The sequence below is a fragment of the Quercus robur genome, chromosome 12 (genome assembly GCF_932294415.1).
Source record: "Quercus robur chromosome 12, dhQueRobu3.1, whole genome shotgun sequence".
Classification (NCBI taxonomy): Eukaryota; Viridiplantae; Streptophyta; class Magnoliopsida; order Fagales; family Fagaceae; genus Quercus; species Quercus robur.
The window spans coordinates 38,095,382-38,110,397 of NC_065545.1; positions in this window are offsets into that span (position 1 = coordinate 38,095,382).

The window sequence follows — 15,016 nt, forward strand, 5'->3', positions numbered from 1 at the left end:
TTAAAACTCAAACCTTGCTATCTCTCTTTTTTGCACTACTTCCCAAGAGAAAATTTTTTCTCTCTCTCTTAGTTTCATGCCCAATTATGTTATTTTTCTCCTCTCCTCATAGGGAGGACCTATGAGTCAAAACTATCAAAATTTTTGTAGCATTAACTATTTACATGACTCCAATTCCTATTCCTTGTGGATAAAGAATACATTAGTTTTTTAAGGTTAAACTTTTATTGGTTCCTAAAATTTACAAAAAGTTTGTTTCTGGTCCATAAACTTTAAAAAGTTCTTTTTGCCCCTACCTTTGCAAAATTATTTTTTTCAATAGTTTAGAGAAAAAAATAAGCACACATTTTTTTCAATAAGGAATATTTTCAATAATTTAGGAACAAAAAAAAAAAAAAAAAAACTCTTTCAATAGATTATGGATGAAAAACAAAGTGTTTGGTAACATTTAGGGATTAAAATGATATTTTAGTCATTCTTTAACAAGAAATTGATTTTCCTTCCATTTTAATGACCTGTTTTTTCTTCCACCTTAAGAAAACCAAAAATTAACCAAATTATTTTTTTTTTCAACAAGGAAATTCAATTAGTTTTCCCAATTCACAATTGGAGTTGCAAATTCCCAATACTATATTCATTTATTTACTTTTTTTACATCTCATCAAATAATTTGATAATATTAACCAGCTGCATCATATAATAATTTTGTAAATTATTTTATACATTAAATGATATCTTTAATAAAGCTAACTGGCCTCAAATGGTAGACTTTCTTTAAGAATAGTTTTGGTAAGTGAAATCTAGAGGATTTTGCTTATAAACTTAATTTGTACGTACTTACTATTTATTATCTTTATTAATGATTGCCGTTATTACCAGAAAGCCTACTTTGGGAATTGCCCATATTGATATGGACTTGAATGAGATAACGGTCTTTTCCAAATATATTGGTTGCTAACGTGGCATTTGCTGCTTAAGGATAACGTTTAATATTGGAGCGTGACAAAAGTTGACTTTTTTTAACTGTACTGCTTCCAAAAACATCTCTTTTTTACTTTTTTTTTTTTTTAATTTTTATTTTAAAAAATTAAACGGTGGCCTTAATCTGTTGGCTGCCAATAAGGACTTCTGTGAGTTCTGTTCTGTTTATTCAAAATTCCAAATTGCTAGTAATAAATTAATTTATAATAATAATAATAATAAGTATAGAACCGATTATAATTTATAAACTCTACATAATTTTGATTGATTAGTTTTATCTGAAGTAGTTTTATGTCTTATTTGTCAAACCTATCGTGGATTATATTGCTTCCTTATATGTTTATATTAATACTAGCGTTGGCTGCACGTGCTGCTCCAGTAGTGAGAAAATTAATATAAATTTTGTGTGTGAAATCGTGAATTTTGGCTCACCTAATTTGATTATATTAAAAAAGAAGTTTAAGAATACAACAAAATATCACAATATTTTCATAATATCTTCATTAGGATCTGAATAGATTTTTTTTATTTGAGAGAAATACTACATTCATAACATTTTTAGAACAAATTATAAATGACAAGTTATTATTGATTTTAAACTGATAACATTGTTATTGTTATTCTCAAAACATTTATTTTCAGTTGTAGTTGATCACTGAAAACTTTAGGCATTATAGCTACAATACCAATTCAATAAACCAAAAGCACCGTAGCTCCAGTGCTATCCATCACTAATAGCTTACCTATGATTTGTTGTGAAATTGATGTTAAAATGTTGTGGATTTAGCATTTTTTTATTTGATATATAAGAAACTAAGATTTCAACAATTGTGAAAATATTGTGATAACAATAAGTGTTGTAACATTTTATTTTTAATATTTATTTTCAGTTGTGGTTGGCTACAGTCTCATATTTTATTTTGACTTGTAAAAAATTGACACATCAATAATTGTGAGAATATTGTGAAATTTGTTGTGTCAATATAACAATATAAATGTCAGCTTACATCAATATTTAAAAGAAAAAAAAAACACAAACCAATTACTGAAAAAAAAAAAAGAAAAAAGAAAAGAAAAAAAAAAAGACTAACTAAACCAAAGCATTGTTGTAGCTACAGTGTTGCACAGTGCAAAAACACTGGATGTACAGTGCCAAAACACTATGCTTGCATTCGCACTTTTATTATAAACATTTATTTTTAGTTATGGTTGGTCACAGTCTCATATTTTATTATTTTATTTCGATTTGTAAGAAATTGACACATTAATAATTGTGAAAATATTGTAAAATTTGTTGTGTCAATATAACAATATATATACCAGCTTACATAAATATTTAAAAGGAAAAAAAAAACACACACACAAACAGATGCTTAAAAAAAAAAAAAAATTAGGCACGGTAGCTACAGTGCTACTTGGTACTGTAGCTACAGTGCAAAAATATTGTACTAACAAGTGTCATAACATTTTCACAAAACATATATTTTCAGTTGTGGTTAGTCACAGTTTCATATTTTATTTTAACTTATAAGAAATTAACACCTCAATAATTTTGAAAATATTGTGAAATTTGTTGTATAAGTATATCAATATATTTATATAAAAAAATACAAACAAAAGACTAAAAAAATGCAACTACTATAGCTACAGTGCCGCTTAGCACTGTAGCTACTGTGCAAAACTTAAACAAAAGTGTAAAAAAAAAAGGACTCACAAAACCAAAGCACTATTGCAGCTACAGTGCTGCACAGTGAAATACGTTAGGTGCACAGTGCCGAAGCACTGTAGCGGTATAGCCGCTTTTTATATATTATAAGAAAATGTTAAGATAATTGCTAACGGTGATGGTTCAGTTGGTAAGGCTCGAATACTTTGTTTAATCCACCTAGATTCAAGTCTCGTTACCAGTAGTTCTTCATTGGTGGGCATCCATAAAGATTGGCTCCATCCAAAAAGAATGGGTTTTAACCCAAGCACCCTACCCGAAAGTTGACATAGCTTAGCGAACACCTATTTTCAGTTTACCCAAAAAAAAAAATGTTAAGATATTCAACAATCAATGAATATTTCAACTAAAAAAGTTTTTAAAATTGTCTACTTCAAAATATTAATTCACTAAAATGTTAATAAAGAGTATAACATTGACAAAGAAGTATACTATATATATATATATATATATATATATATATATATATATGAGTTGATTCAAATTATATATGGTATAACTTTTGGCGATATTGTACTACTTAATGACTTTCTATTAGATATGCTTCTTAATGAATTAACTGATGATTTGCATGATCTCTTTATGCCTCTATATGCATAAAAAAAATATCAACATGATTTTCTCATCTGTTATTTAAATTAGAGTTTTTATGACTATAAAATTATAGAAAAAAAAATATGAGTTTATAATCAAATAAAATACATGAATAGATTAAATGTGTTTTTCATATACAAAGCAATTTTGTTTGTGCCCATGTATGCACCACTATCCATTATTCAAAGTAGTATATAACCTGTGCATATGCATGATACAATTAAAAAAAAATTATAATTACAGACATATATGGATTCAAGTTATACTCTCTCTATCTTTTTTTTTAATTTCCTCTGAATATACATATGAGTTTACTCTTTTTGGGTACCTAAGAGTTAGGCCATTTTGGATATACATCACTGTAAATTTCTTTAAGACCTTCTCCCCTTTCCCCATGTGTGTATGTGTATGAAAATACTTAGTGTCAACCAAAAAAAAAAAAAAAAAAAAAAAATTCCTGATGATTTATTTATATTAGACTTTTTGTCTTTTTTTTTTTTGGTTTCCCACAGTATTTTCTCAAGGCTTTTAACCAGAGACTAATCACTGTTTGTGCCGGGTGAGCCCACGAAGGAATAAAGCACTGGCTCAGGAAATTATTTTCAAAGTGCAGGTAGCAGGACTCGAACTAGGGAGCACACCTAGTCGAGCTCAGTACAAGCACCTCATTAACTCACCTAGAACAAAAAAAAAAAAAATAATAAATAAATAAAAACTTAAATAGGACACGTGGCGCAAAATTATACAACAATTGGAATCCAATGTAGAACCTAATTGGATTTTTATCTTAGATTTGCCTATTAATATATACTAATTTATAACCCCATACATATGCATGAATATACTTAAAAAATATACATTAAGATGTATAGTATAATTCTTACATATATTATTTAAATATTATTGATAGTCATTTTATATATATATTTTTTAACTCTTTAAAAAGTCTTGTAATAATATTATTATGTAGAAAATGTAAATTGTCCATTTTAAAAAATTTAAATTTTATTTATGTTCATTAATTTTAGACTATTTGGTTTTTGTACGCAATAACTCATTTAGATGTATAATTATAATGTGGTCCCACATTTGACTCCAAAATTAAGAAACAAAACTCTCTCTATAAATAAATAATTTAGGATACATGACACAAATTTGGACTTCAGTTGTAGAATCTAATTATATTTTCTCTAAATTTTGCCTATTAATATATATATAATCAAGCTAAAAATAAAAAATAAAAACTGGCTTTATTGATTAAAATTAAGGGCAAATCACAATTTACCTACTTGTCGTTTGAAATTTAAACTTTTTTTTTTAATTTTTAGAAAGGACAGCCGTCAAGCTTATCACATGATTTTGAATTGAATTCTAAAAGTATTTTATGAAGCATAAAATATTTAATAATCTCTTTCCCATCCACTTACCTTAGTTAATTAGTTTACTTTTGTGTGAATTAAGAAAATCAACTATTGTGACAAGCCTTGTAGTGTAACTGATTGACACATTTTTGATATTTGTCCATGATACTTAGGGTTCAAGTCTTCTCTCCTAAACTGCAATATTTCTTCTTAAGAAATACCAAATTTATCTCATTTATGTATGTTTCAAAGTTAAAGAAAAAGTTTATTTTCGGTTGCATACACACTCATCACGCTCACATTGTCTTCTTCTTTTCACATATACTAAAATATACTCTCTCTTTTTTTAGTTAAAAAAAAAAAATGGGTAAAGGGGGCTACCAGTGTGGCTTCCCTATTTAGGCGTGACCATAATAGCACCCTACCCACTCCCAGGCGAGTTTCCATACTCTTGGTCTGCGAGAAACTCACTTATTATTCTTTGGACCGTTTGGGATGAATATAAAATATAAGAAGCATCAACACACAACTAGTTGTTGAGGTTCGAATCCAAATCTTGAGACTTGTTGACCCGATATCTTACCAACTAGACCACTCGAATGTTGGTACTAACATATACTCATTGCACTTACAAGTTTGTACGCTTTACAAAAAACGTTGTAAAAAATTCTCAAACCTTGTTATCTCTCTTCTTGCAATACTTCCCAAACGAAAATTTTTTTTTCTCTCTCTCTCTTGGTTTCATGCCCAATTATGTTATTTTTCTCCTCTCCTCATAGGGGAGGACCCATGAGCCAAAACCATCAAATTCTTTGTAGCATTGTCTATTTCCAAGACTCCAATTCCTATTCCTTGTGGATAAAGAATAGATTAATTTTTTAAGGTTAAAATTTTATTTTGGTTCATAAAATTTACCAAAAGTTTGTTTCCGGTCCATAAACTTTCAGTAGTTCTTTTTTAGGAACAAAAAAAAAAAAAAAAAAAATTCAATAGATTATGAACGAAAAACAAAATGTTTGGTAAAATTTAGGGATCAAAATAATATTTTAGTCATTCTTTAACAAGAAATGGATTTTCCTTCCATTTCGAGGAACTATCTTTTTTTTACACATTAAGAAAACCAAAAATTAACCTTTTTTTTTTCAACGAGGAAATTCAATTAGTTTTCCCAATTCATAATTGGAGTTTGAGGCAATTTCCTAATACTATATTCATTTATTTACTTTTTTTACATCTCATCAAAGAATTCGTTAATATTAACCAGCTGCATCATATAATAATTTTGTAAATTATTTTATACATTAAATGATATCTTTAATAAAGCTAACTGGCCTCAAATGGTAGACTTTCTTTAAAATAGTTTTGGTATAAGTGAAATCTAGAGGATTTTGCTTATAAACTTAATTTGTATGTACTTACTATTTATTATCTTTATTGATGATTGCCGTTATTACCAGAAAGTCTACTTTGGGAAATTGAGATAACGGTCTTTTCCAAATATATTGGTTGCTAACGTGGCATCTGCTGCTCAAGGATAACGTTTAATATTGGAGGGTGACAAAAGTTGACTTTTTTTTTTTTTTTTTTTTTTATTTATATAAAATAGAATTCTACTCTAGTCTAATTTAAGTATAGATCTGTGTGAAGTTTCCTCCTGAATACTTGAATCCCCGTCCTTGCCCCTCACACTCCACAATCACTTATACTTGTAGAGTGACCATCTCACTAAAGGTGTACGGTGGACTTTTTTTAATTGAACTGCTTCCAAATACATCTCTTTTTTACTTTTTTTTTTTTAAATTTAAAAAAAAATAAAAAATAAACGGTGGGCTGAATCTGTTGGCTGCCAATAAGAACTTCTGTGAGTTCTGTTTATTCAAAATTCCAAATTGCTAGTAATAAATTAATAATAATAATAATAGGAAAAGTCCCTATAATAAACTCTACATAATTTTGATCAGCTTAAAACTACTTCAGATCTGAAGTAGTTTTATGTCTTATTTGTCAAACCTATTGTTGGATTATATTGCTTCCTTTTATATATATATATATATATATATAAATAATTGAAACCTCTGAAATTCTTACCATTTTTTATGTTAGCACAATATTTAAATAAAATTATCATTTTATTTAATCCAAACTTAACAAGAAGTGAAATTCTATTTCTCTAACAAATCCAACTTAAACTCAAACTCATCATTTTTTTTAACCAAATTATTTTTGTTTAGTCCAAACTTAACAATGAGTAAAACTCTATCTCTCTAACAAGTCCAATTTAAACTCAAATTCATCATTTTTTTTAAACAAAATTATTTTTGTTTAGTCCAAACTTAACAATGAATGAAACTCTATGGGTGTGTTTGGATAGAACTTATTTTGCTGAAACTGAAAACACTGTAGCAAAATAATTTTTAAATGTGTGAATAGTGCTGTGGGACCCATTTTTAATGAAAAAATTGATAAAAAATGAAATTTGTGGGTCCATAAACAGTGCATGAACCCACTGATTAACAAAAAAGTAAAAAAAACAGGGCCAAACAGTACTGAACAGTACTCTACTGTTGCGCTTGTCCCCTGAAACGTGTGTAGAAAAAAAAAAAAAAAAAGCAAAACGCAAAACGCAAAAGTAAAACTCGGACGTGGATCCAAACTTACACTATGTCTCTGACAAGTTCAACTTAAACTCAAACCCATCATTTTTTTTAAACAAAATTATTTTAGTTTAATCCAAACTTAACAAGCAGTGAAACTCTATCTTTCTAATAAGTTGTCGGGGACGTTTTTGCGACAACGGCCGAAAATGCGAAAATGGCCCAAATCTCCCCTTGGGTTCTTTAGAAGTGTTTGTTTATGGAGAATCAAGGCCAAAATTCACAATGTATAAAAAACAAAGGCTAATGGTGCTTTGACAAGAGAGAATCAAAATGCTAACAACAAAAATGTAGAAAAAACATAGAAACATAACAGGTCTGAAATTTCGACCCACAGTCACACAGAAGAAGAAATTGAGGAAGGTCGTGAAGAAGAAAGGGAAGGTTCCCCTGTACCCATATTTACATCCCTAAGGTTCAGAATTGTGAGGATGTTTCTTGGCTCAGTGGGTTTTTCCTCTCAAGTTTCAGCTCTATAGGGAAAATGTGGTTTAACAGGTCTGAAACTTCAACCCACAGTCACACAGAAGAGGAAATTGAGGGAGGTTGTGAGGAAAAGAGGGAAGGTTCTCCTATACCCATATTTCCACCCCCAAACTTCAGAATTGTGAGATTGTTGATTGGCTGAATGGGCTTTTACTCTAAAGTTTCAGGTCTCTAGCTAGAACGTGGCTGCTATCTTTATGAGTTGAAGAGAGATTTTTATCTAGAGTTTGGGGTGTTGCTTTTGACTAGTTTTTGAGTAGTGGAAGAGGCTTTTATCCCTTATGATACTATTTTGATGTTTTGGCTTAGGTTGCTTTTGTTTAGGGAAGAGTTTGGTATGCTTTTAGCATGATTTGGAAATAAAGTGGGTTTTCTTTAATTGGTTTCCTTTGGTCAGAAATTTCAGACCATTGGGAGGCTCACCTAAGTGAGGGCTAGTAGATGGAGTTGGCCAATGGGAGCCAACTATGTTTAAAGGAAAAAAAGGGTTTGGGTAGAAACTTTGGGCCACTGTCACCCAGAGCATAAAAACTGTTTTGGGGTGGAAATTTTGGATACAAGACCTTCTCCATGAGCCTGAGGTGCTACTAGTGTCCCTTGCCCACTTGGTAGCACGCATGGGTTAGGCTTGCAAAAGGTCTGAAAGGAACCGACCCATACCCTCCAAACCACACTTCCTCAATTTCCCCCATATTGTCATATGGGCTTGGGCCATGCTTAAAAGAATAAATAAAATATAATACATGAATCGAGTCCATAGGGAAGTCGAGCTTGGTTGAATCGGGCTTGTACGAAATGTGTCGCGAAAATGGGTATCAACACAAGTTAAACTTAAACTCAAACTCAAACGTTGATAATTTTTCTTTAATATTTTTTGATCTTTCAGAAGTTTTAATATTTGAATTTTTTAGTTATTTTTTTGTAGTATCTGAAAATTTCTAACAAATTTTTTGTAAGTCATTGCACGTTTAAGCAATGGCTTCTTCATCAGTTTGTAACACAAATTGAAATTATACAAGAGAAAATTATGTAATGGTGTAGTTTCTTAATCAATTTAAGATTTTATAAAATTATTTTAGTCTACCTCACAAATAAGTAAGTTTCCGTGCATAATACGGGTTATCGACTAGTATGTTTATATTAATAAAATGTTAAGATAATTGCCAACGGAGATGGTTCAGTTGGTAAGGCTCGAGCACTTTGTCTAACCCATCTAGATTTGAGTCTTGTTACCAACAGTCCTTTGTTAGTGGGCATCCATAAGGATTGACTGCATCTAAAAAGAATGGGCTTTAACCCAAGTGCCATATCTGAAGGTTGGCATAACTTAGCTAACCCCTATTTTCAATTTACCAAAAAAAAAAGTTAAGATAATCAACAATCAATGAATATTTCAACTAAAAAAGTTTTTAAAATTTGTCTACTTCAAAATATTAATTCACTAAAATGTTAATAAAGAGTATAACATTGACAAAGAAGTATACTATATAAACTAAAATGAGTGAGTATAGGCAACTATTACGGCAGATCTCATGGGCGTGACTATTGGGGTACTCACCCACTAGAGAGTATACATTAATTAGTATCGAAAAGCAATATACATATATACATACATTAATTAAATATAAACAAAAACTGCGTTGACAGTGTGCCTTATAAGGTTGGGCGTCACTCTTTGACAAAAATATAGTAAAAGCCTAGACTAAGGCCGAAGGCAACAACTTTTGTGATCCTCTGATGGCTGAAGCAGATGTGATTTTATGGGATTTGCAACTCTAGCCGTTTTAGAAGAATTCAATGACATGTTATCATAGAATTAGGAGACTCAAACTTGCTTTGAAGCCATTAATGATCCAAAAAGAGTGGCTCACTGACTATTAAAAATATTATACAGGCGGTGGGATGCAGAAATTTAATAAAGTAATAGTGTCACGTGTCATATCCGAGGCTGAGGGGGCCGATGCATTTCCGAGGAGTTGATACTCTTGGACGGCAAGGCCAGGGAAGCAAGCCTTGGCTACGTCAATGGCACATTACTAGAGGAGGTCACACTATAAAGGAAAAGTTTGAGAGAGAGAGTTAGTCTTAACGTGTCTGAAGGGATGGTAGTTGCCACCACATTTAATGCTCCCCACCAAACCTCCTAGCCACATTTATATGGAGAAGACTCTTGAACAGTGCTGTCTTAATTGCCACAACTTACAGAAGCTTTGGAAAGGCATTTGATGGGACAAGCACTTGAATAGTGGCCTAAATAATCAACAAATAGAGAGCCAAGATCAGCTGAAAGAGGCTATATAATGTAAGAGATCCTTCTGAAGAAAAGAGGTTCATGGAGGATCCCAGAGAGAAAAATACTGTAGCAAATCGTTCTTGAGATCAAGCTAATATAAATATCTATCCTCGGACCTTAGCCGAGGACTAGTATTCTTCATTATTCCTTATCTTTTCTTCTTCTTCAACTGTGCTAGGTTATTTGATTCAAGTTCCCGCCTCTACAAATTCATCGTATTATGTCAACTCATTTTTGGCACGTACACAGACTATTTTAGAACTCAAGGAATACATATTTTTCAAATTGTTCTTTTGTATGGTCAAAAAGGAATTCAAATTTTGTGACCAATGTTCTTGTAATGTTGTGTTCGTTTAGGTTAGTTGTTTTCAGAAAGTATGTTTTTTAAATAAATAAAAAACAGTGATTTTTAAACGTGCATTTTGAAGTAATTTTTAAGATCATAGTTAAAGTTTTGGTAAAATCTATGAAAAGTGTTATCTCTATCAATTGAGCCTTATTAAAAAAGATTTATGTTCTGTTTGTTTCGATGGAAAACCTTTTATAAAGATAGTTTTTGTGTTTTCTAGTATTCGGTAGTATAAAAAAAATAAGTTAAAGGAAAATTATCTTTGGTCAACTAAAAAAGTATGGCTTATTTTTAAAGATTTTTTTTCATTCAATTTTTTTTGAGAAACAACTCTATCTCTCAGTTATAGCAAGCTAAATAAGGGAAGTTAATAAATTATTTTTCAACTCATTTAAGGTAATTACCAAATATAGAAAAATGAGATAGTTTTACAGAAAATAATTTTTAGAAAATAACTCATTTTTTAGAAAATATTTTTACCTACACAAACAGAACAGTAGAGGTAAATTGCAGCCTTAAAAAGTTAAACTTCCTGTATGTTCTCCAAGTGGCAACTAAAAATCCATTATAAATCCAACTTGTGCATGGATTTGCTTACATGGAATTCAATGAGTGACACCTGATTGAATGGATAACACAAATGAAAATGGAAGAGAAATACATAAAAAAACGAAATTAATGTAAAATAAAAACTAACAAGTTCCTATAATCCGTTTGGTAATGTTGTTTTAGTAAGAGCATTCTCATCAAAGGTTTCAAATGCTAAATATGTTATTTTTTAACATCTGATTCTAAAAAAGCACGCTACATTAAGGGTGCTATATTTAAAAGTTTTAACATCTTAGTTACAGTAGAATGTCATCTTTGACATCCTACTATAGCTGAAATCTTAAAAGAATAAAAATATTTTATTATCACTTCAATTAAAATAAGAATTTCTCTCTTATACTCTTTCTCTTTCCTTGAATTAAAATGATAATAAAAAAGAATATTTAAATGAAGTGGTAAAAAAAATAGAAGTTTTGATATTTGATATATTGTAAAGTGATGTGTTAAATGTTATAAAGCGGTTTTTTTTGTTGCTAAATGCTAAAATTTTTAAAACTCTTGATGGGAATGCTCTAACGTTGTTTAAATGTTGTGGAAATATATGTGGGTAAAAAAAGTGTTATGAAAATACATGTTGTATTGTTTAAACAACACAACCAAACATGCCTGTAAAATTTAGTCCTAAGAGTTTCTAACCCCATATGCTTTCTTCACCCAAAAGTGCATACTTGTTCCATCTTGTCCATTTATATATATATAACACAACCAAACATGCCTGTAAAATTTAGTCCTAAGAGTTTCTAACCCCATATGCTTTCTTCACCCAAAAGTGCATACTTGTTCCATCTTGTCCATTTATATATATATTAAACCCAAAGAATAACACACGCATGCACAAACACACACACAGAGTTTCAACCAAAAATCCGCTCTTAGTGATTGTTATTTATCATTAGATCAAAATATTAATTGATTTTTGGTGTAGGTGGAATTGAACTTTAGATCTCTTATTTGATGACAATAGACTTTACCAATTGAGTTAACTAGAACCCATTATTTATTTATTGCTTATACATGAAATGTTTGTAATTTTGATTTAACATATGATATTTTCTTATGCAAGCAAAAATATTTACATTAAATAAGTCTTTATATCTTTGCAAAAAAAGTAAGTTTTGACAAGTCTACCTATAGTCCAAATTTAGTAAGGATGGAGTGTAAAACTCATGTATTATATCATCCAATAAGAGATTGCCACATCAGCATTTTACTTAAAATTCAATACATCCTACCACATTTAATAACATCTCAATAGACTCCCAATTTGGTTAGATTTATATATGAGTATTAAAATTGATTAGGTGTGGTCGTGCTTATTCTTAAATGAGATTAAATTTTGTAAGGATGCGGTGTAAAACCCTTGTTTTACCCATCTAATCCTAACGTGTCACATCATTTTATCACATATTTAAGAATAAGAACAACCATACATAATCAATTCTAATACCCATATATAAATCCAACCAAAGTGGGAGTTATCGAGATGCTATTAAGTTTGGTAGGATGTATTGAATTTTAAGTAAAATGCTGATATGACAATCTCTTATTGAATAATGTAATACATGAATTTTACACTCCATCCTTACTAAATTTAGACTCAATATTAAGGGTCCGTTTGGATTGAGCTTATTGTTACTGAAACTGAAAACTGAAAATTGAAAACACTGTAGCAAAATAATTTTTAAATGTGTAAATAGTACTGTGGGACCCATTTTTAATATTTTTTAATACGTAAACAGTGTTAGCACAGTATGTGAACAGTGTATTTACTATTCATAACAGTAAAATTTGTCCCCCAAAAGTCAACAAATGCGGGCCAACAAAAAAAAAAAAAACGTGAATGGAGAAAACGCAAACGCAAAACGCGGGGGCCAAACGCCCTCTAAAAGAGGAATTATACTCTTTTTCCTTTTTCTTTGCTCTTTCGTTAACTTATTGAAAAAAATGCATCGTCATTCCTTCTTCCTTTATTTTTCCTTTCCCCACCCTCTCCTCTACAATTAGAAAGATGAAAAAAGAAAAAGAAACAGAAAGCCAACACCTTCTGCCTTAAAAATAGAATGACAAAAACAGGGACAAAGGAGGGTGCCAATGAGGCCATCACCAGGCTTTTCGAGATATATGTTCTTGACAAATATATCTTCAATAGAAACCTTCTTTATATTTCAAAAAATAATTTTTTTTAACTTTTTTTTTTTATTGTTTTGCATTTGGAGTTAGAGATATAACACTATGTTTATTTATTTATTTAGAAGAAACTAGTCGCTAACCCGTGCGATGCAGGGGAAAACTATTAGAAAATAATAAAACATGCATATATTAAAAGACAATTTAAGTTCATGTGTGCTTGCAAGGGATACATACCTAAATAGTTCTTGCGGTAGAAATAAAAGTCTTATCTTTGAGATAAAGAACTGATGTAAACAAACTAACCTTACATAAAAAAAATTTAAAAAAAAAAAAAAAAACATAAAACTGATGTCACGGGAAATTCAGCCACATAGTAGTAATATATAAATCTCTTAAAACCTAAATCTAAACGTAAGGACTAAATATTTATACGCCTTCTCTTGCTTTCCTGATGTATTTGGTTAAAAACATAAAACTGATGTCACGGGAAATTTAGCCACATAGTAGTAATATATAAATCTCTTAAAACTTAAACCTAAACGTAAGGACTAAATATATAAACAAACTAACCTTACAAAAGCTGAACTTTATAAGCTAAAATCTATACCGTGAGTTGTAGATCTTGAATGCAATACCGTGCGTTTAGGGCTTCCTACATCTGGAGAGAGAGAGAGTTTGCAGAAAATCTCTCTATAGCTTAAGAAACACAATATAATAAAATCAAAGAGATAAAATTTTCAGAGGACAAAATATTATAGATAATTTAAAAGAATTTTGGTTTAATTCTTGAACACCGCAACTCCATAAAATTCATACTAATAATAATATTTTATGATAGCGCAGTTAGAATTTTGGTTTAATTCTTGAACACTGAATTGGAAATTGATTATATGAGTATTCAATGGTGAACAAAGTACTATGTATTAATTAATATATAAACAAAACTAACCTTACAAAAGCTGAACTTTATAAGCTAAAATCTATACCGTGCATTGTAGATCTTGAATGCTTTAGGGCTTCCTACGTCTGGAGAGAGAGAGAGTTTGCAGAAACCGTGGCTTTATATTTATTAACTTGAGAGAGGGGTAAGGTTGCTAGGGTTTTGAGGAGTTATAATTTTTATTTATTTTTTATTTTTTAAATATTGTGCTGACGTGGAAAATTGTGGTGCCAGCAAAGGCTTCGGTTTTATATATATATATATTTTAAATATTGTGCTGACGTGGAAAATTGTGGTGCTTGAATGCTTTAGGGCTTCCTACGTCTGGAGAGAGAGAGAGTTTGCAGAAACCGTGGCTTTATATTTATTAACTTGAGAGAGGGGTAAGGTTGCTAGGGTTTTGAGGAGTTATAATTTTTATTTATTTTTTATTTTTTAAATATTGTGCTGACGTGGAAAATTGTGGTGCCAGCAAAGGTTTCGGTTTTATATATATATATATTTTAAATATTGTGCTGACGTGGAAAATTGTGGTGCCAGCAAAGGCTTCGGTTTTATATATATATATAGATGACAATTGCAAATTTTGTTCGGAGTTAAATAATTTTATTTCATGCGCCTCCTATTTAGCATGTGTCATTTGTGAAAAATAAGGTTTTTTTTTTTAAATTATAAAATATTTAAATATTTACTTTTTTATTAAATTAATTTGTAAGTGTCCAGGCATGTAAAGTGAAATTTATTATTAAAAGATTTAAAATTGATTAAATTTTATATGTTTCATAATTTTTAAAACTATTTCTTTATTCTAACCACGTAATATTTAATTTATATAACAAAATCTTGATCTAAAATGTTCTAAAAAAATATTAGTTGTTATTAATATGATTTAA